Consider the following 24,662-nt stretch of genomic DNA (forward strand, 5'->3'; position numbering starts at 1 on the left):
GATGGACGCGAAAACAAACCAGACCTAGTCGTGGCCACCCCACTTCGCCACAGGTTGGCCGTGATTTGTTGTAACCTGGTTGTCTGCATTTGATCAACTAACTAACCTTTCCGGCATATTTCTTTCACTCTCGTTTTCATCCTTTGCTAGTATTTTTTTAATAATTGCGTTTGGCCGTTTTATACCCGCCTCGTTTCTACAAGTTCCAAAGGAACCGAGCCCCCAAATCCTGCAGACCGCCGTTAGCCACCATCTAGGAATTGCTTTTCATTCTACACACTGGAAACATTAGCTCCTAACCTTGCTTTTCTAGCAACTGGCAGTCAAACCTAAATTATCGCATTTTAACAGCAACCAGCCCCCTCTGGCACCACATACTGCGTACTGTGTTAACCCTTATTTTAGTTTGTAAAGAAAAAAGGGGGGGGGGGGTGTTATGGTAATCGTTGTGAACTTAATTGTCGAAAATCTGTCAGGTCTCAGCGGTGGAATGCAGGAGGGTCGACACCCTGAGTTCAATCCCCAGCACCGGGAAAAGAGAAAAAAAAAAAAAAAAAACCTCTATGCCAGTGTCTATTTCTCACTCCCTCCAAATTGTTGAAAGTAGACAGGATTAATAAAGAAAATGTGAAAGGGTGTTTTTAGTATTAAATATCCAAATGGCTGGGCATGTTGGCACACGCCTGTTGGCCCAATGACACTGGAGTCTGAGGCAGGAGGATCGCAAGTTTGGAGCCAACCTCAGCAACTAGTAAAATCTTGTCTCAAAAATTTAAAAGGAGATGCGGGGACTGGGCAGTGATGAAGGGCCCGGGCTGCAATCCCTGGTACAAAAAAAAAAAAAAATCAATATGGAAAAAAACATTCCTTCTACCACTGAAACCAAATTTAGGCAAGTGACTCTCAAGCCTTTACAACCAAGACCTATCCCGAGTTACAAGCCAGTACATGCAGCTACCTTAGCTAAACCGAAATTTCTTAAAAGCCGTCACCTGACCTCCTCGTTATTAAAAGCTGGGTCCTTGTCGGGATGCCAATCCAATAACAAGTACATTGTTTTGAGAAAAAGGAAAAAGAAGTTTTATTGCTTTGCTAGAAAAGGAGAAGCATAGGGGACTCCTGGCCCAGAGGCTGTGTTTCAGCCCATCCCAGGGGAAAGGGGGTTTTTTAAGACGTGATTCAAAGGCTACATTCCACATATTCTGTCCCTGGTTATAATTCACTTGTTAATTTGAGAGTCATTTCAGTGATCTTCTGATGCCGTCCATAAGGCCTGAATTACTTTGTACTTGTGGTCGGTGTGTGCTCAAGGACTCCAACTAGGATGGAGAAGAAAGGTAATCCTGTTTCCCCTGAAATAAGGGAGAAGGGAGAGGAAGAGAAAGAAACATGTCCTTTAAAAAAAAAAAAAAAAAAAGTCACAGAGGCAGAGCAGCAAGGGCTATTTCAAGCATAAAGTGGACCACTGTTACACATCTACTCAGTTGCCTGAAGTAGGGAGGGTGTCAAGAAATAGTCCTAATTCTTTGTGTACCCTTACTTTTCATGTTTAAATCAGGAGGTTCTGTCTATCTTAGTTTAAATTCTCTCTAATCTGAGCCCAGATTCTCTCCCCGTCTCAGATCCTCCTCCTTTAAGACATACTTGGATTGCTTTGTCTGCACCTCAAATTCATCTTGTCAGTTCCAAACTCACTGTGCATGGTGGTGTGTGGCTGAGGCAGGAGAATCACAAGTTCAAAGCCAGCCTTAGAAACTGAGTGAAACCCTGTCTCAAAATCAGAAATAAAAATGGTGGGGATGTGGCTCATTGGTTTAACCCAATCCCTGGTACCAAGAAGAAAAAAAAAAAAATCAAAACTCAGTAACTTTAAACTAATTTTTATTATTTGCTGCCACTGTCAAGCTTCATCTCTTCTGTTTCTCCATATAATCTACAGACTTTTGTGGTTTTTTTTTTATTCTTTTTTATTTTTTCAGACTGCATTTTGATTCATTGTACACAAATGCACTTTTCATTTCTATGGTTCTACACATTTATGGTGGTCTTAATGCACCATTCTTTGCCTTAACTCTGAGTCTTTACAGATTATTTCCTCTACAACATTTTTGTACTCTCCTGACTCAACCTCATCCCTGCAAATTCATGTACATCCTTCCTCTTTATCTTCCTTCTAATTTGATTAAATATCACCTGCTTAGGAAAGTCTTCCACAGTCCTCAAAGTCCTCAAACTGTTCAGCAACTGTTCTTCCTTGTCAGACATTTTGTTTGTTGTTTTTGGTACTAGGGATTGAACCCAGGGGCACTCAACCACTGAGCCACATCTCCAGCCCTTTTCATTTTTGATCTTGAGATAGGGTCTTGCTAAGTTCAGGGCCTTGCTAAGTTGCTGAGGCTGGCTTTGAACTTGGGATCATCCTGCCTCACCTCCTGAGCCACTGGGATCACAGACTTGCGCCCATACCCACCTCCTTGTCAAAACTTTTTTGAAATAATTTCCTTTCTCATACTGTAAGCTGCAGAAAGGCAGGGGCATTGTCCATGTATTGGCCATTGTTTTCTGGGCTCCTTGAATTGTCTTGGTGTATAGGAAGTATACAATAAATTGTTAATTAAATGGATTCACCAGCCAATTTGCCTTGTGCTTCATTGCCTTATCTTATATTTACATACACTAAATTTTGTTTGAGACTGTACCAGGAACAACATTGATAATATCCCTTCATTTTATTTATAGCATCCACAGAAAGTAATGCCCAGTTACTCATATCTACCAGCCTAAACTTCAGACACTTTGAGGAGATGATTCTATTTCAGTTACCCTTTGTTGAATGGTATACTACCTCAGAATTGAAAATAAAAATGATTTATCACAATTCTGTGGGCTTGCAGTCTCAGGTTCATGGCCTCACCTGGTTTTACTCATGCAGTTACAATCATCTGACAGCTTGACTTGGTTTGACGGTAAAATTTATGTGCCAAATTTGGCTGGGCCACAGTGGCCAAATATGTGGTCAAACGTTCTGGATGTTTCTGATAGGGCATTTTGGGATAAAAGTAACATTTAAATCAGAGACCTTTGAGTAAAGCAGATTGCTCTTTATAAAACCAGTGAGCTTCATCCAATCAGATGAAGACCTGAATACAACAAACCACTGACCTTTGAACAATAAGGAATTTTGCCATTTGTTTTGAACTTGAACTTCAGCATCAGCTTTTTCTTGGTCTCCAGCCTGTCAACCTTCCCTGCAGATACTGGATTTGCCAGCCTCTATAGTCTTGTGAGCCAATTCCTTAAAAAGAAATCCTACTGGTTTATTTTCTGAAGAACCTAACTAATACACAATTAGAATGGGAGGGAGGGTGCAAGATGTTCTCACATGTCTAGCAATTGGTACTGGCTGTTGGCTGGGATTCACAAGGATTCTAATTTTAGGATAGTAAAGTGGGGTTTTTCATAGCATGGTGGTCTTAGATTTCCAATAGGATAAGACTAGAAGTAAAAGCCTAAGGCCTAAACTCCAAAATGTACCAAAGCACTCTCAAATTCTATTGATCAAAGCAAGTCAAAAGACCCAGAATGACAAAGGTGGGGAAATAGCTGGGTGCGTGATGCATGCCTATAATCCCAGTGACACAGAAAGCTGAGGCAGGAAGATAACAATTTCCGAGCCAGCCTCAACAATTTAGCAAGACCATGTCTCAAAATTTAAAATAAAAAAGGACCAAGGATTTAACTCAGTGGTAAAGCTCCCCTCAGTTCAATCCCCTGTACCAAAAAAGGAGCATAGTGAAATTGTATTTTATTTATTCTTTTTTTTTTTATTTTGCTATATGGAAATCAAATCCAGGACCTCGCATAGGCAAGCTCTCTACCCAGTAAGCTACACCTTCATCTTAGACTCCATTTCTTGATGGAAAGTGAAAATATCACATTGCAAAGGGAAGTGGACACAGGAAGGTGTGACTCATTGTATACAATTTACAGAAGCCTTAGATTTCCTACTATATAAATCTGAAAAACCACGATTCAGAAAAAGGGAGAAATGCCAGATGAGGTGGTGCACATCTGTAATTACATAGACTGGAGAGGCTGAAGCAGGAGAATTGCAAGTCTGATACAGCCTTAGCAATTTAACATGATCCTGTCTCAAAAACTTAAAAGGACTGAGCGCTGTCTCCCTCTGGAGCTTGCCCATATTCTCCCTTGAATTCCCTACTTTACTCCTTTACCCTAAATGTGTGTGTGTGTGTGTGTCTCTCTCTCTCTCTCTCTCTCTCTTGAAATTGTCACTATTCTCCTTCAAATATGTAGTTTCCTTAAAAAAAAAAAAAAAAAGTCTTAGCCTTTGGGGAGAAAAAAAAGAGTCTGGGGCTGGAACTCAGTGGTAGCAGAAGTAGAACACCCCTAGGTTCAACCCCCAGTACTGGGGGAGAAATGATGAAATTCTAAGTGAAAAGCTTCAGTGAGCCAGGTGCAGTGGTACACACCTATAATCCCAGTGGCTTGGGAGACTGAGGCAGGAGGATGGCAAATTCAAAATCAGACCTGGCAATTTAAGGAGACCCAAAGCAACTAAGAGAGACCCTGTTTCAAAATAAAACATACAGCCTGCTGGGAGTATGGCTCTGTGAGTAAATAAATACCTCTGGGTTCAATCCAAAGGATTAAAATGATTTGTTTTGCCAGGCACAGTGGTACAAGCCTACAATCCCAGTGATTATGGAGGCTGAGCCAGTAGGATTGAAAGTTCAAAACCAGCCTCAGCAATTTAGAAAGTCCTAAGCAATTTACCAAGACCCGTCTCAAAAAAAAAAAAAAAAAAAAAAAAGGACTAGGGATGTAACTCAGTTGTTAAGCACCCCTGGTTCAATCCCTGGTACCAAAAAAAATTTTATTTATTTTTTTGTTTTACTGAACACTAAAATATAATTGTTTTGGGGCTGGGAATGTGGTCCAGTGGTAGAGTGCTTACCTAGCATACATGAAGCCCTGGGTTCCATCCTCAGCACAGCAAAAAAATAAATAAAAATAAAATATAATGATTTTACTTGATAATTAATAGACAAATGAGGCCCTAATAGATTGTCAGTATAGGTATGAGCCCCTAAAAACTTTTATTGTATGGATTGTATATATTGATATTTATCATATAGTAGTGTAAGGCCCCCAAAAAGGAAACCCCAACTCTGTCCCATGGATGGACGGCAACCCCAATCAACCGCAGGAGGCGTCACTTGATGCAAACCGCAAGAGGTGTTTATTCCAGCGCGCTGGGACCCAACTCCAGGAGTCGAGTCCCTAGCAGAAAATCTTGTAGGTTTATAAAGGCAGAAACCACACATCGGGAGGGGTCACACATGAAAGGGAAAAGGGGGACAAAGCTGCCAGAAGTTTCAAAGGGGGTCTGGGTTTGCTGACAACATGTTTCACAATGTTTTACAACAGGCTGTAGATTCTGGTCAATAGTTTCTGGTAATCCTACTGTTTGAGCACTATCTGGCTATCAGGCTCAATTTACTCTTTTACTCTCTGTTTGGGGCTGTTTCCTGGAACAGCTTTAAGGGCTTTGTTCCCATTACTGGGAGGGAAACCTTAGGGAGTTGAGATAAAACAGACAGCTTAAAAAAATGTCCATTCTTTCATTTCCCCATTTTCTTTTCTGGTAAGTTCTAATCATGGAACTTCTGTCTCTATATACTCTTCTCCAAAGCTATTTCCTTGGCAGAGGGACTGGTATTGTTGCCTAAGCATTAGTACCTATACAGCACTTACTCTTTCCCTGATGAAGGTGACTAGGTGATTTCAGGCAGGCAAGAGCCCAGGGGGTGGGCCACTAATTAGCAGCCCCTTGTTTGCAGTCCTTGATAAACAGTCCTTGATAAAGGCAGGTAAATTTGGTAATCAATGGGCTCCGGAGATCCTTGACATTCCATTCTTCCAGGGGCAGTCTCCAACTTCCAGAGGCAGATGATTTTATGGCCATTTCCTCGATTTGACCCGATCCCCTATTTCTACACTAACTACCTGTTCCCAATTCTGGCTTCATTCCCCCCTCTAATCTCAGGAACTCCATGCTGCTGGGGAAGGAGGTCGATGACCGCTCTAGCTTCTTCGAGCTGGAAGTGGGTGGCGTGGGGCAAGCAGCTTGGAGTTCCTTTTCTAAAAATCAGGTCAATCAAGGAGTCCCAGGAAGAAGCCTAGTTGGGGAAGAGCAGTTTGTAAAGTCATCTGGGGGCGGCTGCTTCTATGATAGAAGAACAAAAGACATGAGTACTGAAATGAGATTAGCATAAAGTAAATGTTGCAGCATCTGAAACATGCCAGTGAGTATCATGAAAATGACAGAAGTTAATCTCTCACCAGGAGGTGGAAGAACTGAGAAATTGTTCCCATAACTAGGCCTAGCAAAGGCTGGAGAGAACAAGGCCTTTATTTGGGGACTTTAACATTGTCATAGATGTCCCCAGAAAATATAGTTAAGCTACTTAATGTCATCTGATTTTGTAAAATATCCCTTTATTGGTATAACCTGTGTTTACTAGAGATCTCTATACTTCTGTTACTTAGGAATAGATAATCATACTAGCAAACATAGATTAAGTCTACCTGTGTAGCTTAGGAAGGTCTTAAACTGACTAAAAACTTCTGACTCTGGCAGTTTCTCTTGATAGTTATCAGGCACATTTGCTGAAGAATCTTTCTTTCATTTGTAGCTTCCAGCCTTTATTCTAGTGGGCTAATACAAGTGTACATCTTAAGTTACATTTAATTATTATTTCCTTTAAATGCCCAAGAATGGCTATATTTTGGTTTTAACTATTTTGCTGGGTATCTAAGATCAAGCTGGTCAAATTGACCTGGTTCCTGTCTTGTTAAAGAGTCAGCTGAGTTCCCACAGGGGTCACTCGTACAGAACTTAAGAGCGGCTCCTTAGCTCCACCAGTGACTTTGATTAGGCAGGGTCTCTTGATGAGGTGACTTCCTTTAGAAGCATCAAGGGATGTTTCCCCTTTTCCATGACCCTCCTCTGCAGCAGATGCACTGGATAATTTTTCATCCTCTAGTCTCAACAATCTCCTTGATCAGGAGGTTGTGTGACCCAGAGTTGCAACGCTCCTTAGAGAAGTTCTCTTACTCCCTGGGTTCAGGCTAACGTTGAGGGCAAGACCCAAATATGGACTTTTCTTGACCTCTGTATTTAACTCCAATTTCTAAGTTTGATCTTAATTATCCAGCAAGCCAGTCTCACCAGTCATAAATTAAGAGTAATGGGCTTTAACTTTAATGTCCATAACTTTACAGTTATTTACCCTTTTATCTAACTGGAGTCTGCATTAGTACTGGAAGTTACCACTATCTATTCTATAGGTGATGGCTTATTATCACAAGTTACCTAGGTTGTTTGTTCTTGGAGCAGCTACTTCTGCAAAGCATTAACAGGTAACAGTTTTACAAAATGAAATTAGCAAGAGTAAAAATATATTCAGCTTGTATAATAGCTATCTTGAATTTTGATTGAGAACTACATTCTATCCCCTATTTGAGATCACAGTACTTTTACAACAAGAACCAATCTTTTGACTATAACTTTAAATAAGCTGAAGTCTGGCTTATTTTGGAGTCACTCTAACATGCAGTAAGGTGGGAGGCAGAGCCTTATCTCAGGTAAGGCAGGGCTCTTTACAGATCTTAAGTGTTCTAATTCTGATGTTGATCTTTGCTTCTTTTCCTTAAATACCATTAAGTAGTTTACATATACTGTTTCCTGAGTCTATATAAACTTTATAATTAACACAATTTAACATAGTATCTAAAACATGAATCAAAGAAAGGCTGAGAGAGCTTTTAACTTTCCTTTTGTGATTAAGTGGCAAAATGTTTTCATGTTTCTTTCATGTTTCACAATATTAACCTTTAAACAAATCAGACTCTAATGTTTAGAAATACATTTACATTTGAAATTCTTTATCTCAGTGTAAAAAGTAACAAATTTTACACATACCCTATTGATAGCAGGTCCTATAATAGAACATTAAATGATAGAAATAAATCCCCAATAAAATTTACTCTTTATAAGTTTAAGATTACCATTACAGACAAGTTTAATCTGGAGGATAGCAGAGTTTAATAAATTCCTTGCTTTAAAAACTTGTGGTCCTGAAAAATATGAACACATTTAATATACAACTAGTGACCATTTCACAAATACCTTGACACTTTTATCTTACCAAATTGAGTTTTTAAAGAGAAATGTATACTCTGTAACACAGTACAATACTCTATAATAGTTGTTTAACCATAATTGTATACACCCCAATTTTTAAGACTAATTGTTCTAAAGAATAAACTTAATAGACACAAAATTAAGAGTAAATTAGTGTTTCAAATCCTTGTCATTTTACCATGTCATTCTACCATATAGATTAAACTTTGGTTTATATCAGAACATTAGTATTTCACCTTAGGAAAAACCTTCAATAGTTTTAGCTGTCTCACATACATATAACCAACTTAGTTACACACAAACTTGTTGAAACTTGCCCTTTACTTACACAGACTTTCTTAGCTCTTACTTAGACCCTCATGTATTTCATCACACAAGCACTTTCTTACCCAGAAACATTTCCTTTTTCCTTTTACTAAATATATTCATACCCAGAACCTTTTATTTTCTCTTTCCTATTCGTTGTCCCCTTTTTGTTCACATTCTGAAACAACTCTTATGAAATTTCTGAATTTAGATAAATTACTCTATTTTAATAAGATTAAATATTCTGTTGTTTATAGTACTCTAATTGAAACACAGTTGAAACTTTTGGGACCCTTTGTATATAGAAGTGCACTTGTTAGGACATAATTCTTAGTAACCTTGTTTTTAGTTTAGTGATGACACAAAGCAAGTTTAAACCCTATTATTTACCAACCTATGAAAACACCAATAATGTTTAAGTATGATACACCATGGAATTTAAGGAGTTAAAAGTACTCGATGTTATTTAACAATTAGCATTTTAACTTTGTAAATTAATCAGATGTCTCTACAAACACATTAGAGTAATCCCATACATGTTAACTCTAATTCACTTATTCTGTAAAAAACCAAGATATCAGACAAGTGTCCTGTACAGTATTTGCTGTCTCTTTCCTGTTGAAGAAAAGTCCTAGAAACAATTGATATTAGACATTTTATTAACATCAATATTTTATTAGCTTGACCACCTAGAGACTTGCAAGTTATTTTCAAAGACATTTTACTCTTATTAGTTTACCCAATTTGAACCTTTTTAAATCACGTGAATTAAAAGTATCTGGATCCATTTTTAAATTTTAATTTTAGGAGCGCTCAGTTTTGATACAGACAAAACATGACATCAGACAGCACAACATACAAATAACACAAAATCAAGCCCTTGTAACTTTATAGGTGAATCTCCATTGCAGTGTAACAGATGTTCAAAAACTCTAGTTGAATAAAAAATAGAACTGATCAAAAAATCATGAGCTCAAAAAAACATATAATTAAAAATATAGCATTTACTTTGCTGGAGTTTTAAAGACTCTTTTTACCTTTTCTTTCCCTGGGTTTGAGACCGGTCTCCTACTGAGCCTTTAGGCTTCTTTTATTTATATTTCAATGTAAGCCTTGACTGAGATCTGGAAGGATCTAACAGGTTTTAACAGAAACTCTGTGTCTAAGGCATTTTAGCCATCTCATCCGGACAGGTTGGATGTTAAAATTATGAGACCTTATTTTTCATTACTTTTGAGACTGAAGCTACTTTGCTAAGTTACCCTTCAGGGCTGTTCGGAGCGGGAGTCCAGAGAAGGAACCTTTGGGGTCCACCCGAGAGTAGCCCGGGCCGAGAACCCCCCAGTTGTTCCAACCCTTCCTCCACCTCCGCCACAAACACACAACAGAACCAGAACCAGATACAGACGGGCGCCAATCTCTGATCCACCAATTGAACCCCATCAGCGCCCTTACCGACGGAGACTACCAGGCGTCCCTGGCTCTCCTTCCACCCTTAGGGCGTCCCCCAGGGCTGCAACCTGTGGCCCCCCAGGCACGTCTGCCGGCCACTGTTCGGCCACTCTCACGAGTCACCGAACGGCTGCCACCGAAACCGAAAGCGCGCTCACAGAACCAGACCAACTAACAAAACACAAGACAAAGACAGACAACTTCAGGGTACCCCTTCTTACCTCCAAGGTCGACTCTGCGGATGAGGGGGGGCCATCTTATCCCGGGCGAGCCCTCAAATGTAAGGCCCCCAAAAAGGAAACCCCAACTCTGTCCCATGGATGGACGGCAACCCCAATCAACCGCAGGAGGCGTCACTTGATGCAAACCGCAAGAGGTGTTTATTCCAGCGCGCTGGGACCCAACTCCAGGAGTCGAGTCCCTAGCAGAAAATCTTGTAGGTTTATAAAGGCAGAAACCACACATCGGGAGGGGTCACACATGAAAGGGAAAAGGGGGACAAAGCTGCCAGAAGTTTCAAAGGGGGTCTGGGTTTGCTGACAACATGTTTCACAATGTTTTACAACAGGCTGTAGATTCTGGTCAATAGTTTCTGGTAATCCTACTGTTTGAGCACTATCTGGCTATCAGGCTCAATTTACTCTTTTACTCTCTGTTTGGGGCTGTTTCCTGGAACAGCTTTAAGGGCTTTGTTCCCATTACTGGGAGGGAAACCTTAGGGAGTTGAGATAAAACAGACAGCTTAAAAAATGTCCATTCTTTCAGTAGCAATTAAAACTAATAAACATTTATTCATTTAAAATAAAACAATGAAGGGGAAAGCTGGGCATGGTGGCGCATGCCTGTAATCCCAGCGGCTCGGGAGGCTGAGACAGGAGGATCTCGAGTTCAAAGCCAGCCTCAGCAAAAGCAAGCTGCTAAGCAACTCAGTGAGATCCTGTTTCTAAATAAAAATACAAAATAGGGCTGGGTATGTGGCTCAGTGGTCAAGTGCCCCTGAGTTCAATCCCCAGTATCAAAAGACAAACAAACAACAAAAAGAAATAAATAAATAAAAATAAAGGGGTGACAGGAATAGGAAAGACAGTAGAATGAATCAGACATAACTTTCATATGTTCATATATGAATATACCACCAGTGAAACTCCACATCATGTACAACCTTAAGAATGGGATCCTAATTAGAATAAGTCACATTCCATGTGTGTATAGTATGTCAAAATATACTCTACTGTCATGTATATCTAAATAGAACAAATTAAAAAATGAAAAAAAAAGCCCAATAAGCTATGACATGTTAGCATAAATGCATTTTCAGAGCAATAACTATTTTCCAAAACAAACAAACAAATAGGGAGAAAAGTGGCATTGGTTTGCATTGTTTGAAAATTTCTTGATGTTTCAAACTGGATTCTCATATCTGTTTCTGAATTTAATCTTTTGCAATATGTTATCTTCATTAAAGTACATGGAGAAAATTCAGCTTGACCTAGACATAAGTTGGGAAACAAAGAAGCTTTTTTTTTTTTTTTTGTTTGATACTGGAGGTTGAAAGGTTGAACCCTGGAGCACTTGACCACTGAGCCACATCCCCAGTCCTTTTTTTTTTTTTTAATTAAAAAAAAATTTTTTTTTTAGTTGTAGATGGACACAATACCTTTATTTTCTTTCTTTCTTTCTTTCCTTTTTTTTTTTTTTTTTTTTTTTTTTTTTTTTTGTGGTGCTGAGGATGGAACCCAGTGCCTCACACATGCCAGGCAAGTGCTCTACCACTGAGCAACAACCCCAGCCTTCTTTTCTTTTCTTTTCTTTTCTTTTCTTTTCTTTTCTTTTCTTTTCTTTTCTTTTCTTTTCTTAAGACAGGATCTTGCTCAGTTGCTTAGAGCCCCACTACATTGGTAGGGCTGGCCTTGAGTTTGCAATCCTCCTGATTTAGACACCTGGGTCGCCAGGATTACAGGTATGGGCTGCCTGACAATCACTATGATACTATGATTTCTTTTCTTTTTTTTTTTTTTTTTTTTGTAAACAAATGGGATACATGTTGCTTCTCTGTTTGCACATGGCGTAAAGGCATACCATTTGTGTAATCATAAATTTACATAGGGTAATGTTGTTTGATTCATTCTGTTATTTTTGCCCTTCCCACCACCCCTCCCACTCCTCTTTTCCCTCTGTATAGTCCTTCCTTCCTCCATTCTTGCCCCCCTCCCTAACCCTAACTCTAACCCTAACACTAACCCCTCTCACCCCCCCCCACTATGATTTCTTAAAAGCTAGTTATTCAGAAACAACGCCTTTATCCATTGACTTTTTCTTTTTTTTTTTTTTTTTGGGGGGGGGGACACTGGGAATTGAACCCAAGTGTGCCTTACCACTGAACTCCATCCCTAACCTTTTTTATTTTTTATTTTTAAAAGTGACAGGAACTCATATAAATTGCACAATCTAGCCTGAACTTGCAATCCTTTTACCTCAGCCTCCCAAACTGCTAGGACTACAGACTTGTGCCCCGACACCCGACTCAATTGACTTTTTTTTATGCACTCTGTTAGATCAAAATGATAGTTAACTTGTATTTGAATGTATTATTTTTACCCAGTCATGATTTTGTAACATCATGCTTTGGTCATTTGGAAAATATTGATTCACTGAGTTATACAGATCTTCCAAATTTGGCATATATAATATCAAAAAATCACAAAAATATCACCATTGATCACATCAGACAATTGGAAAGCTGTCAAACTCATAATGACAGAAACAAGTTTTCCAAAGTTATAATTTTCACTTGAAAGCTCAAATATTGTCATTGCCAACAAATACCATCAGTTGTTTCCATTTCAAGATGATGACTGTCAAATACCTAAGCCTGAATAATCTATTCTTACACCTTTGTGTTCTATTAAAGTGGCTAGTTCAGCTGTATATACCTTTCCTTGAGAAAATTGTCTTGAGAATTTCTGTATGCAACAGAAGCACTTTATGTGAATTTCCTACTTCAGCACAAAGACCATTCAAAAACATAACAGTCAAGGGCAGTGGTGGATGCCTGTAATTCCAGCAACTCAGGAGACTGGGTTAGGAGGACTGCAAGTTTGAAACCAGTCTCAGCAATTTAGGGAAGCCCTAAGCAACTTAGTGAGACCTTTCTCAAAAAATAAAATAAAATAAAAAGGGTTAGGAATGTAGCTCAGTGGTAAAATGCCCCCTCTACCTAGACAATGACTACTTGTATAGTTTGGTGTTACTACCACGATTATACTGAAGGGACCAGAATTTTACCCATTGTTGCTTTTGTACCATCAGTGCAAATGTCAACAGTAGAAAAGATAAATAACATCTTAGTGTGACTATTAAAATAATTTTGACATCAAGACATTCAGAAAATACCTTGAGGACAAAAAAGTTCTGGAATCTCTGGCTCACACTTTTAAAATTATTGTTTATACTATATCTTTTAAACTTTTTTTTAGTTGTAGATGGACACAATGCCTTTATTTATTTACTTATTTATGTGGTGCTGAGGATGTGAGACAAGCACTCTACCACTGAGCTACAATCCCGGCCCTAATACTATAGTTTTATTGACAAAGAATTGCTACTCTGGAATTTGAATTAGCATAATAAAAGATGGGAGAGTTTGAAGAGACCCACTGTAAAGAGAAGAAAGAAAATAATTAAATAACCTATCAAATGAAGAGTCTCAACCACAGATCTTATTTATTAAATATTTAAGAATTTAAATTTTAATACTGTATATATATTAGTAGTTTTTTTTTAATACTACAGTTTAATGCTCAGAACACATACACACGTTATTTTTTTTGAAGGTTGGTTCTTTTATATACTTTATTTTTTGCAGTGCTGGGAATGGAACCCAGGGCCTCAAGCATGCCAAGCAAAGGCTTTATGACTGAGTTCCCTTAGCCCTATACATTTTAACATTGAAGGAAATGAGTATAATTAATAAACTCTTGGACTGTCCACATAACTTCGGTGCCCACAACAGTGTGCACACAGACACACAAAATGAACAAACAAAAAAATCCTCTCAACTTTACTTAGGCCAAAATGATAGTTTTATTCTGTATCTGATGATCTGACTGAATTTATTCACTTAAAGAATTCAGTTAAGGGCTGGGAAGATAGCTCAGTTGGTAGAGTGCTTGCCTTGCAAGCATGAGGCCCTGAGTTCAATCCCCAGCACCGCAAAAAAAAAAAAAAAAAAAAAAAAAAAAAATTCAGTTAAGACTGGCGTGGCAGCCTGCACCTGTAATCCCAGGGGCTCGGGAGGCTGAGGCAGGAGGATCTCGAGTTCATAAGCCAGCCTCAGCAAAATCAAGGCACTAAGCAACTTAGTGACACCCTGTCTCTAAATAAAATACAAAATAGGGCTGGGGATGTGGTTTAGTGGTCTAGTGATCCTGGATTCAATCCTCAGAACCACCCCCCTCAAAAAAAAAAAAAAATCAGTTAACATTTAGGGTTTTTATTACTCAGCCATAAAGAAGAATGAAATTATGGCATTTGCTGGTAAATGAATGAACTGAAGACTATCATGCTAAGTGAAATAAGCCAATTCCAAAAAACTAAAATGGGGGGCCTTTTCACTGGATCGGACAGGGCAGAGTGGGGAAAGGAAGAGGTGGTGGGAATGAGAAAGGCACTAGAATGTACTGGTCCTAACTTTCCTATGTTCATATGAATACATGACCAGTGTAATTCCACATCATGTACAACCAACCACAAAAATAGGAAGTTAAACTCCATGTACATATGATATGTCAAAATACATTCTATTGTTATGTATATAACTAAAAAGAACAAATACAAGAATTTAAAAAATAAAACATTTAGGGTTTTGTTTCATTTTGTTGTGGTAATATGACACTGGACATTGAACCCAGAGGCACTCTACCACTAAGCTCCATCCCAGCCCTTTTCATTTTTTATTTTGAAAAAAGGGTCTGGCTAAATTGCCCAGGTTGCTATCCTTCTGCCTCAGCTTCCCAAGGTATGCCACCACACCTTGCAAACATTCTTGTTGAGTTCCTGCCTGGTGCTATGTTTGAACAACTCTTTTTTTTTTCTTTCTTTTTTTTTTTTTTTTTTTTTTTTTTTTTTGTGCTGGTGGGGACCAAACCCAGGACCTCACTCATGCTAGCCAAGTGCTATACCACTGAGCTACATTTCCAGCCCTGGATATTACTTTCAATCTGTGTTCTTTGTTGTCAACATGGGTTTGAGGGGAGATATGAATAGTTTGAAAACCCATATTCAGTGTTTAGAAAACAAAATAATTGTTATTTGGGCTACAAACTAAAAAGTAGGAATATATATATACAATACCTTTGAGATGCTTTTTTTTTTGGTAGGGGTATACTATGGATTGAACCCAAGGGCGCTTAACAACTGAGCCACATCCTCAGCCCTTTTTATATTTTATTTTGAGACAAGTCTCCTTAAGTTGCTTAGGCCCTCACTAAATTGCAGAGGCTGACTTTGAATTCACAATTCTCCTGCCTCAGCCTCCCAAGACACTGGGATTACAGGCATGTGCCACCCGCCTGGCTTCATTTTTTTATATTGAGACAAAGCCTCACTAGTTTGTTCATGTCCTAAGTTACTGAAGCTGGCTTTGAACTTGCTATTCTACTGCCTTAGCCTTCTCCGATTATAAGCATTGCCAGCCACCTTTCCAGGCTTTGAGATGGGGGGGGTGGGGGCGGGTGTACTGGTGATTGAACTCAGGAGCACACGACCTCTGAGCCACATCCCCAACCCTATTTTTTTTTTTTTTTTTTGTATTTTATTTAGAGACAGGGTGTCACTGAGTTGCTTAGCAACTCACTTTTGCTCAGGCTGGCTTTGAACTCATGATCCTCCTGCCTTAGCCTCCAGTGCAGCTGGGATTACAAGCATGCCCAGCCCTCTTGATGTTTAAATGAGATGTACTAATCACTGTATTCAAAATCTAGTCTAAAAGTAAGTTTTTAAAAATTTGGTACCAGGGATTGAACCCAGGGACGCTTTAACCAATGAACCACATCCTCAGCCCTTTTTATGTTTTGAGACAGGTTCTCACTAAGTTGCTTAGGGTCTCTCTAAGCTGCTTAGGGCATCCCTAAATTGCTGAGGCTGGCTTTGAATTCTCAATCCTCCTGCCTCAACCTCCCAAGCCACTGGGATTAGAGATGAAACCACCCACCTGGCTCAGTCTTCTTTTGAGTGATTGAGAGAAAGGATGGATTGAAAATGACCATTTGTTTTTGGTTTGGTTTGGTACAGAGATTAAACCCACTGAGCCACATTCCTAGGCCTTTTTTATGTTTTATTTAGAGACAGAGTCTCGCTGAGCTGCTTAAGGCCTCTCTAAATTGCTAAGGCTGGCTTTGGACTCATGATCCTCCTGTCAGCCTCCCAAGCCACTGGGTTCACAGGCATGCAGTACCATGCCTGGTCTTTTGGTATTTTAATGAATTATGCATTAACTTAGATATAGAATGGAAGAAAAGCAATTTATTAGGGGAGACAATACACATGTAGGGAGGAGTTATACATTCATTCAACATATTATTGAGCATCTGATGTGTACTAAGTGCTCTTCCAAATGGTGGATATATGACAGTGAACAAAAAAAGGATAAAGTATCTGTTCTCACAGAGTTCACATTCTAGTACTGAGGGGAAACAAAACAATAAGCACAAGCAAGTAAGTATATACTATTTTAGTAGGTAAAATTGTGTGTATCTATAATCACAGGTACAGGAGTTGGGGAGATGGAAGCAGAAAGATCACTTGAGCCCTGGAGTTCTAGACCAGATTGCTAAATGAATATTGGATCAGAAGGAATTATTTCCAATTAGGGAAATAAATCGATTTTATGGAATGAAGTTGACCTTGGTAGGAACTTTACCAGTGAAGATTCATGGAAAGGAGATCAACCCAGATCAAAAGAAGAGTGTGAGCTACAGCTGGAAAATGCATGCTACCTTCAGTAAATGTAGCCAGGAATTTATCATAGAGAAAAGCAGGGTCAGATTGTGGCAGTCTTTGAATGCCATATTATTATGTGGACTTCATTCTGTAGTCTATAGGGGATCACCAAGTATCTATGATTAGGAGTGTGATATACAGAGAATTGTGCTTTTAAAAAAAGTCTTTTGAGCCAGTGCATTAGAGCACACCTGTAATACCAGTGACTGGGGAGGCTTAAGGCAGGAGGATCACAAGTTCAAGGCCAGCCTTGGCAATTTAGCAAGATCCTGTCTCAAAAAATAAAATGAGGGCCAGGTGTGGTGGCATACACCTGTTATCCCAGCAACTTGGGAGACTGAGGCAGGAGGATCACGAGTTGAAAACCAACTTCAGCAACTCAGTGAAGCATTTAGCAACTCAGCAAGATTCTGTCTCTAATAAAATATTTTTTAAAAGGGCAGGGATGTGGCTCAGTGGCTAAGCACCCCTGGGTTCAATCCCCAGTATAAATAAATAAATAAAATACATACATACATAAATACATAAATAAATAAAGAGACTGGGGATGAAGCTCAGTGGCAGAGCTCCCCTGGGTTCAATCCTAGTACTGAAAAAAGGAAAAAAAGAAGAAAAAGTTACCTTTTTGGAACTGGAAGTGTAGTTCCATTGTGGAACATTAACCTAGTATAGATTTGATCCACAGCACCGAAAAAAATCACTTTTTGGGCTGGGCACATAGCTCAGTGATAGAACTTAGCAGGGTCTACCAAGTGCTTAGCATGCACAAGGTCCTGGCTTTAATTCCAAGCACCAAAAAAAAAAATTATTCAAAAATTACTTTTTATAGAATGGATCAGAAGAGAAAATAATGGAAGCCAAACACCAATTAGGAATCTATTGTATTAGTCCAAATGGAACATCTTGAGATACATAGTGGAATAAACAGGACTGTGTGTGTGTGTGTGTGTGTGTGTGTGTATTTGAGAACCAATATGGAGATAGGTTTACTACAACTTGGTTAAAGGAAAAAAAAAAAAAAAAAAAAAGTAGGCACCAAAGGAAAGGGAATAGACAAAGATGATGAACTAAGATACCTGGAAACATTTTTTGGCAAGGGGAGGAAGGGGCTCTGGAGATTGAACCCAGGGGAAATTTACCACTAAGCTACATTCCCAGACCTTTTTAGTTTTCATTTTGAGGCAGGATCTTGCTAAATTGCCCAGGTCTAGCGAAATTCTCGGGGCTGGCCTCCTTCCTCGGCCTCAAATCGTTGGGACTACAGACATGTATCACCGCATCTGGCACCTGCAGATCTTGATGTTATAATAGAGAAAATTACAAGAGGGGTGGGGGGAAAGCAGGTTTGGGAGGAGAAGATTCCGTTTAGATATCCTTAGGACTTACAGCAGCTTTTCCATAGCAGTAGCTGTTAAGTCTGGTATTAAAGTGTCTTTCCCTACTCCTACACCTGACTCTTCAGGAGAGATGAGACCATAATTGGGTTTTGAACTTACTTAAACGACTTAAGTCTGTTTCCCACACCTCTCAAGAAAGGGAAGCATTGGGCTGGGACTATAGCTTTGGCGCAGAGCGTTTCCCTAGCATGTGTGAGGTAGTGGGTTCCATTCTTAGCACCACATAAAAATAAATAAAATAGGGGCTGGGGGGTTGTGGCTCAGTGGTAGGACGCTTGCCTAGCACATGTGAGACAATGGGTTCGAACCTCAGCACCACATAAAAATTAAAAAATGAAATAAAGGTATTGGGTCCATCTACAACTAAAAAAAATAATTTTTTTTAACAAAAGAGAAAGGTAAGAAAAAGCTGCAATGTTCCTAAACAATGTATTCTAATTTTTTTTTTAAAAGGCAGTATCTGCTATCAGACAAACAGTAACATAACCTTTAAATATATAATCCCTGAGTGGAGAAACTGAACTCTAGGTTCTGTCTTGGCTCTACACTACCAGGTTACTGAAGGAGAAACTTTTTTTACTCTTCTCCTTGAGACAAACTCGTTAATTAACTCCATAGGTAACAAGACACGCTGGCATTTTTCCAGTAATCCATTCCATGATTATGCATCGCATTTGTGCAACATTTTTCATAAGAGCAAAGTCGTTGGGCAAAAGCTTAAACCGGAGTTGGACGCGCGCGCACCTGTAATCCCAGCGACTCAGGAAGCTGAGGCAGGAAAATCGCAAACTCCAGGCCTGCTTCAGCAGTTTAGCGAGGTCCTAAGCAATTTAGTGAGACCGTTAATGTTCCCACAAAATAAAAAGGAATGCGTATGTAGCTCAGTGGTTAAGTGCCCTCGGTACCAAAAAAAAAAAAAAAGAAAGAAAAAACTTAAACTGGGAGCGTCCACAGCTAGCGCATTGTGACAGCAAATCGCTGTGTGGGGGTGCTACATACTCCTCGCCTAGAGTTTCGTGCAGAAGCAAAACTACATTTCCCGGCAACCTTTGGCGCGGTGAGCCGCCAGATGAGATGAAACTGTGCTTCTGCGTCACCAGCCTTCTTATTGGTGTGCAATCCAAAGGGTCGTGTAAACTCGTGGGTGATTGGACCGATTCTTGAATGCCCAGTGGCATCGTGACGCTCCCTGATTTGACTTTTGTTTTTCAGTTGAGTTTGCACGCGCGGGCTTAGTGTGTGGTGAGTATAGAGTTTCGGGTTTAAGGGGAACAAATTTAGGTAGCAGAGTTTGAGAAGAAAATCTAGTGAGGGAGAACTTAACTGTGGAAGCAGTGTGGTAGGGAGGAACGCGACCTGAAACCTGGGGATACTTAGAGGTGTTGGGGGCCAGAAAAGGAAAGTTAGTAACTGCAAAGGAAGAGAACCCGGGGCTCGGCGGCACTGGGGAGCTGTAGCAATGAGAGTCAAGAACGGGATGAATGGGAAAAGGAATACAGAATTTGAACATACCGGACATCATGAGTTCCGATATTCCCTCGCCCTACTCTAGTCCATAGCTGTTTCTCCATTTTTAAAATAAGGAAGAGTAAAACTACTTAACTGAGTTGTTGTGGGGGGATAAGTAAAATAATAAGTTTCTGACTCGGGGTGTAGCTTAGTGTTAGGCTCTGGTCGGATCCCCGGCACTGCAAATAATAATTGTAAAAAAGTTATATTTATATATATATTATATATATATATTTACACACACATATATATAAACTTCAGTGTTTTTTTAGAGAATTGCAAATTCGTTTCTTTTGCAGTTAGATCATTTTGGATGGAGACTGTCAGGAACGAATTGAGGGACATAGTACTTAAGATGAGTTTTTGAAGATGATCTTAATTTCAAGGCCACCCTTGGCAATTTGATGACCCCCTCAGCAACTTATCAAGACCCTAAGCAACTTAGTGAGGCGGTGTCTCAAAAAATAAGGGCTGGGGATGTAGCTCAGTGGTAGAGTACACCTGTACAATCCCCTGTACCAAAAAAAAAAAAAAAAAAAAGGTTCAGAAGATTTATATAGGGGTGGGTAGAACAATTAACCTATTGCAATAGTCCAGATAAGAATGTTTTGATATTCTAACCAGGTGAAGTGGTGCACTCAGCAACTCAGGAGGCTGAGGCAGGAGGATCACAAGTTCAAGGCCTGCCTGGGCAACTTAGTGAGACCCTGTCTCAAAATAAAAAGGAAGCTGGGGTTTGGCTCAGTGGTAGAGGGCTTCCCTAGCAAGTGTGAGGCACTGGGTTCAATCCTCAGCACCACATATACATAAATAAATAAAGGTATTGTGTCCATCTGCAACTAAAAAAATATTTAAAAAATAAATAAGATAAAAAGGGTAGGGCATGTAGCTCAGTGGCAAAATGCCCCTGGGTTCAATACCCAGTACTGGGATGAAAAAATAATGTTTTGATATTAGCTTGGTCACTGTAAAGATAAAATATACAAAATTTTCTGTCTTTTCTTTCTTTATTTTCTTCTTTGTACCAGGGATTGAACTCAGGGGCACTTAACCACTGAGCCACATCCCCATCCCTTTTTATTTATTTTATTTTGAGATAGAGCTTAAGTGGGTTAGGGCCTAAGTTACTGAGGCTGGCTTTGAACTTGTGATCCTCCTGCCTCACCCCAGCAAAATATACAAAATTTTCATATGATTCTAAGGGAAGTTCAAGAGAAGTAGTGACTTTGTGAAGTAGCATGTATTATAGTCCCAGGTACTGACAGGTACTTAGGAGGATTGCTTGACCCCAAGAGTTTTTGATTAATCTAGCAATACAACAAGACCCCTTCTCCAAAAAGAGAGAGAGAGAGGGAAGTAATCAAGAGATGAGTTTAAATTGCCAAGCCTGGGTTGCTTGGAAATGCTGAATTGGTAACTAATGGGAAAGTCAGAAGAGGAAAAGATGATGCATTAGGTTTGGGAAATACAAGCTGAGTGATTTCTGTTTTAAGTTCTTTTTTCAAACTCTAATGGAAAATAAGGTGAAAATGTCCTGAACATAATTGAGAATTCAAATCAGGAGGTTGAAAGAGATGTAATTTATTTATCTGACATGTAGTTGTGAGTTATTCTTTGCCAAGTCAGGTTTTATTTATTTATTTTTCAGTACTGGGAATTGAATACAGGGGCATTCTACCTCTGAGCTATATCCCCAGTTGTTGTTTAAAAAAAAAAAAATTTTTTTTCTTTTGCTGTACTGGGGATTACATCCAGGACCTTGTATATGCTAGACAAGTGCTCTACCACTGAGCTACACTCACAGCCCTTTGTTAATTTTACTTTGAGACAGGGTCTCACTAAGATGTCAAGGCCTGCCTTGAACTTGCAGTCTTCCTTGGCCTCTAGAGTAGCTGGGCTTATAGGTATGTACTGGCATGCTAGACCAAGTCAGATTTTAGATGATAGAGATAAATGCAGTAGAAATAATGATGTCCCCAAACAAATGGATAGAGGAAATGTTAAAAAACAAACAATAAACAAAGACAAACTTTTGAAGCAAGGAAGTAAAATTTTCAGGAAGAAGTGCTTATGTGTCAAACATGGTGCTCAACCTTTTTGTTATTTCATTTAATCCTTATCCCAACTTGTGACTTACATGCATCTGCAGTTTAGAGATGATCATGTGCCTTGGGTAATACCTAATAAGGGGCAACGCTTTCATTCAAACCTAAGTCTGATTTCACAGCCCATACTTGCAACAACAAAGGCATATTTTTAGAAAAGGTGTTCAGCACTATCAAATTCAACATAGAAATCAAGGAGTTATTTTTGAAGGAGGATGAAAACTGGAAACAGCAGTAAAGTTGATTCATTTGGATATCTGCTCATCAATAAGAGCAACTTCAGTTCAGATGCATAGAAACTAGATTGTTAGGGATTATAAAACTAAATGTGAAGCCAGTGGTACACCCCTATAATCCTAGCCACTCAGGCTGAGGCAGGAGGTTTGCAAGTTCAGTGCTATCCTGGGCAACTTAGTGAGATCCCCTCTCAAAAAATAAAAAAGACTGGCATATGGCTCAGTGGCAGAGTGCCCCTGGGTTCAATATCCAGTACTGAAAATAGAAAGAAAACAAGCCCAGCTACTTGGGAGGCTGAGGCAGGAGGATCACTTGAACCAATGAGTTCCATACTAGCTTGAGCTTGAAACCCTGTCTCAAAAAACTAAATGAGAGGTGAGGGTAGATATTTTTTTGTGGCGGTACAATAGTTATAGGAAGGAGAAGAAAAGATAATTACTATAAGGGGGAAGAGAGATTGCAGATTGTTAGAAGGTTCTTTTAAAGTTGAGATTGTACTCTGTTTTGGATATTCAGGATTGAACCCAAAGGCACATTACCACTGAGCCACATCCCCAACCCTTTTTATTTTTTATTTTGAGACAGGATCTTGCTAAGTTGCTTAAGACCTCACTGAATTACTAAGACTGGCTTGGAACTTGTGATCCTCCTGCTTCAGCCACCTAAATCACTGAGCTTATAGGTGTGCACCACTGTGTCCAGCCAGGTGACTTTTTTTTTCTTGGTACTAGGGGTTGAACCCAAGGGTGCTTAACAAGTGAACCATAACCCCATCCATTTTTGTTTATTTTGAGACAGGGTCTCTATGCCCTTAGGGCCTCGCAAAATTGCTGAGTTTGGTCTCCAAGTAGTGATCCTCCTGCCTAAGCCTCCTGAGTTGCTGGGATTATAGGCATGCAACTATCCTACCTATGATGTGAGGTCTCGAAGTAATGAAAATATTCTAAAATTAACCAAGGTGGTGGTTGTATTTAATCCATGAATATACTAGAAGTCTTTGAATTTAATATTTTAAATTAGTGAATTGGATGGTGTATACAAATCTCCATGAAGCTATTTAAAAACAAAAAATGCTGGTGGTGGCAGTGCACACCTGTAATCCTAGTGGCTTGGGAGGCTAAGGCAAGAGGATGCAAGTTTGAAACAAGCTTCAGCAACTAAGCGAGGCCCTAAACAACTTCTTAGCAAAAACCTGTCTCAAAATAAAAAAAATTAAAAGGGCTGGGGATATGACTCAGTGATTAAGTGCCCCTGGGTTCCATCTCTAGTACCAATAAATAAAAAAATACATACATAATACATACATACATACATACAAAAGATATCTCCTATAATCTTACCATACCAATCAATAAACATTTGGATTGGTTTGGTAAGATCCACCTCAACAACTTAGCAGAGACCTAAGCAACTTAAGTGAGACCCTGTCTCAAAATAAAAATAAAGAGAAAGGACTGGGGATGTGACTCAGTGGTAAAGCACTCCTGGGTTAAGTCCCCAGGACCAAAGAGAGATTATAGTGAATTGGATCAGGGCAGCAGTGGCCAAGGGGATGCCTTTTTTTTTTTTCGGTTCTGGTTATCAAACCATGGATCTTACAGCAGCACTGTTGCTGAGCTACCCCTTCAGCCTAGATTCTAGGTATGTTTGTGTTACAGCCAATGAGATTTGGTAATGATTGAATGGAACATGTAAGACAGAAATGCAATTTATCAACTCAAGTGTATCATAACTGTTGGAATGTAGAATTCTGAGAGAAGGCCGGGCGAGGTGGCACACACCTGTATCCTAGCTACTTGGGAGGCTGAGGCAGGAGGATTATGAGTTCAAAGCCAGTCTTAGCAAGTTATCGAGACTCTGAGACCCTGTCTCTAAATAAAATATAAAAAGGGCTGGGGATGTGGCTCAGTGGGTGAATCCCCCTGGGTTCAAAAAAAAAAAAAAAAAAAAAAAGAATTCTGAGAGAACAGGTTTTGTTGGTAGACGGTATGCCAGGAGCTCCATTTTAGACAGTTGTTAAACGTGAGAGACCCATTAGACATCCAGGTGGAGATATGGAGTAGGCAGTTAGATATAGAAATTCTGAGTGCAGGGCAGCATTATAATGGGCAGGATAAATTTGAAAACCATCACATACATGGTATAATACCACAAGACTTAATTAGGTCACCAAGGCAATGCATATAGATAAAGGTAAGGAAGGACTACCTGAAAAACATAAAGGCCTCTGACAAGGGAGGAAAACCAGGAATTGCTATTCTGGAAGTCAAATAAAGGAAGGTTTCAGGGAGTAATGGAGAGAGGCACTATGAGATTCTGAGCAGGAAGATGGAGTTAACTGTGGTGATTATTCTCTTCACATCCTTTCACAAAATTCTTCCCCAAAGAACTAAAGATAAGCAGATATATACCAGGCAAAAAAACATA

The 24,662-nt window shown here is 39.4% G+C and overlaps 1 protein-coding gene across 1 annotated transcript in view; it reads left to right on the forward strand.

Annotated features, from left to right (window-relative positions):
• CCDC77 (coiled-coil domain containing 77) overlaps positions 1-24,662 on the forward strand; it is a 65,992-nt gene that overhangs the window by 247 nt on the left and 41,083 nt on the right.

The sequence above is a fragment of the Sciurus vulgaris genome, assembly GCF_902686455.1.
Source record: "Sciurus vulgaris genome assembly, chromosome: 5".
NCBI lineage: Eukaryota > Metazoa > Chordata > Mammalia > Rodentia > Sciuridae > Sciurus > Sciurus vulgaris.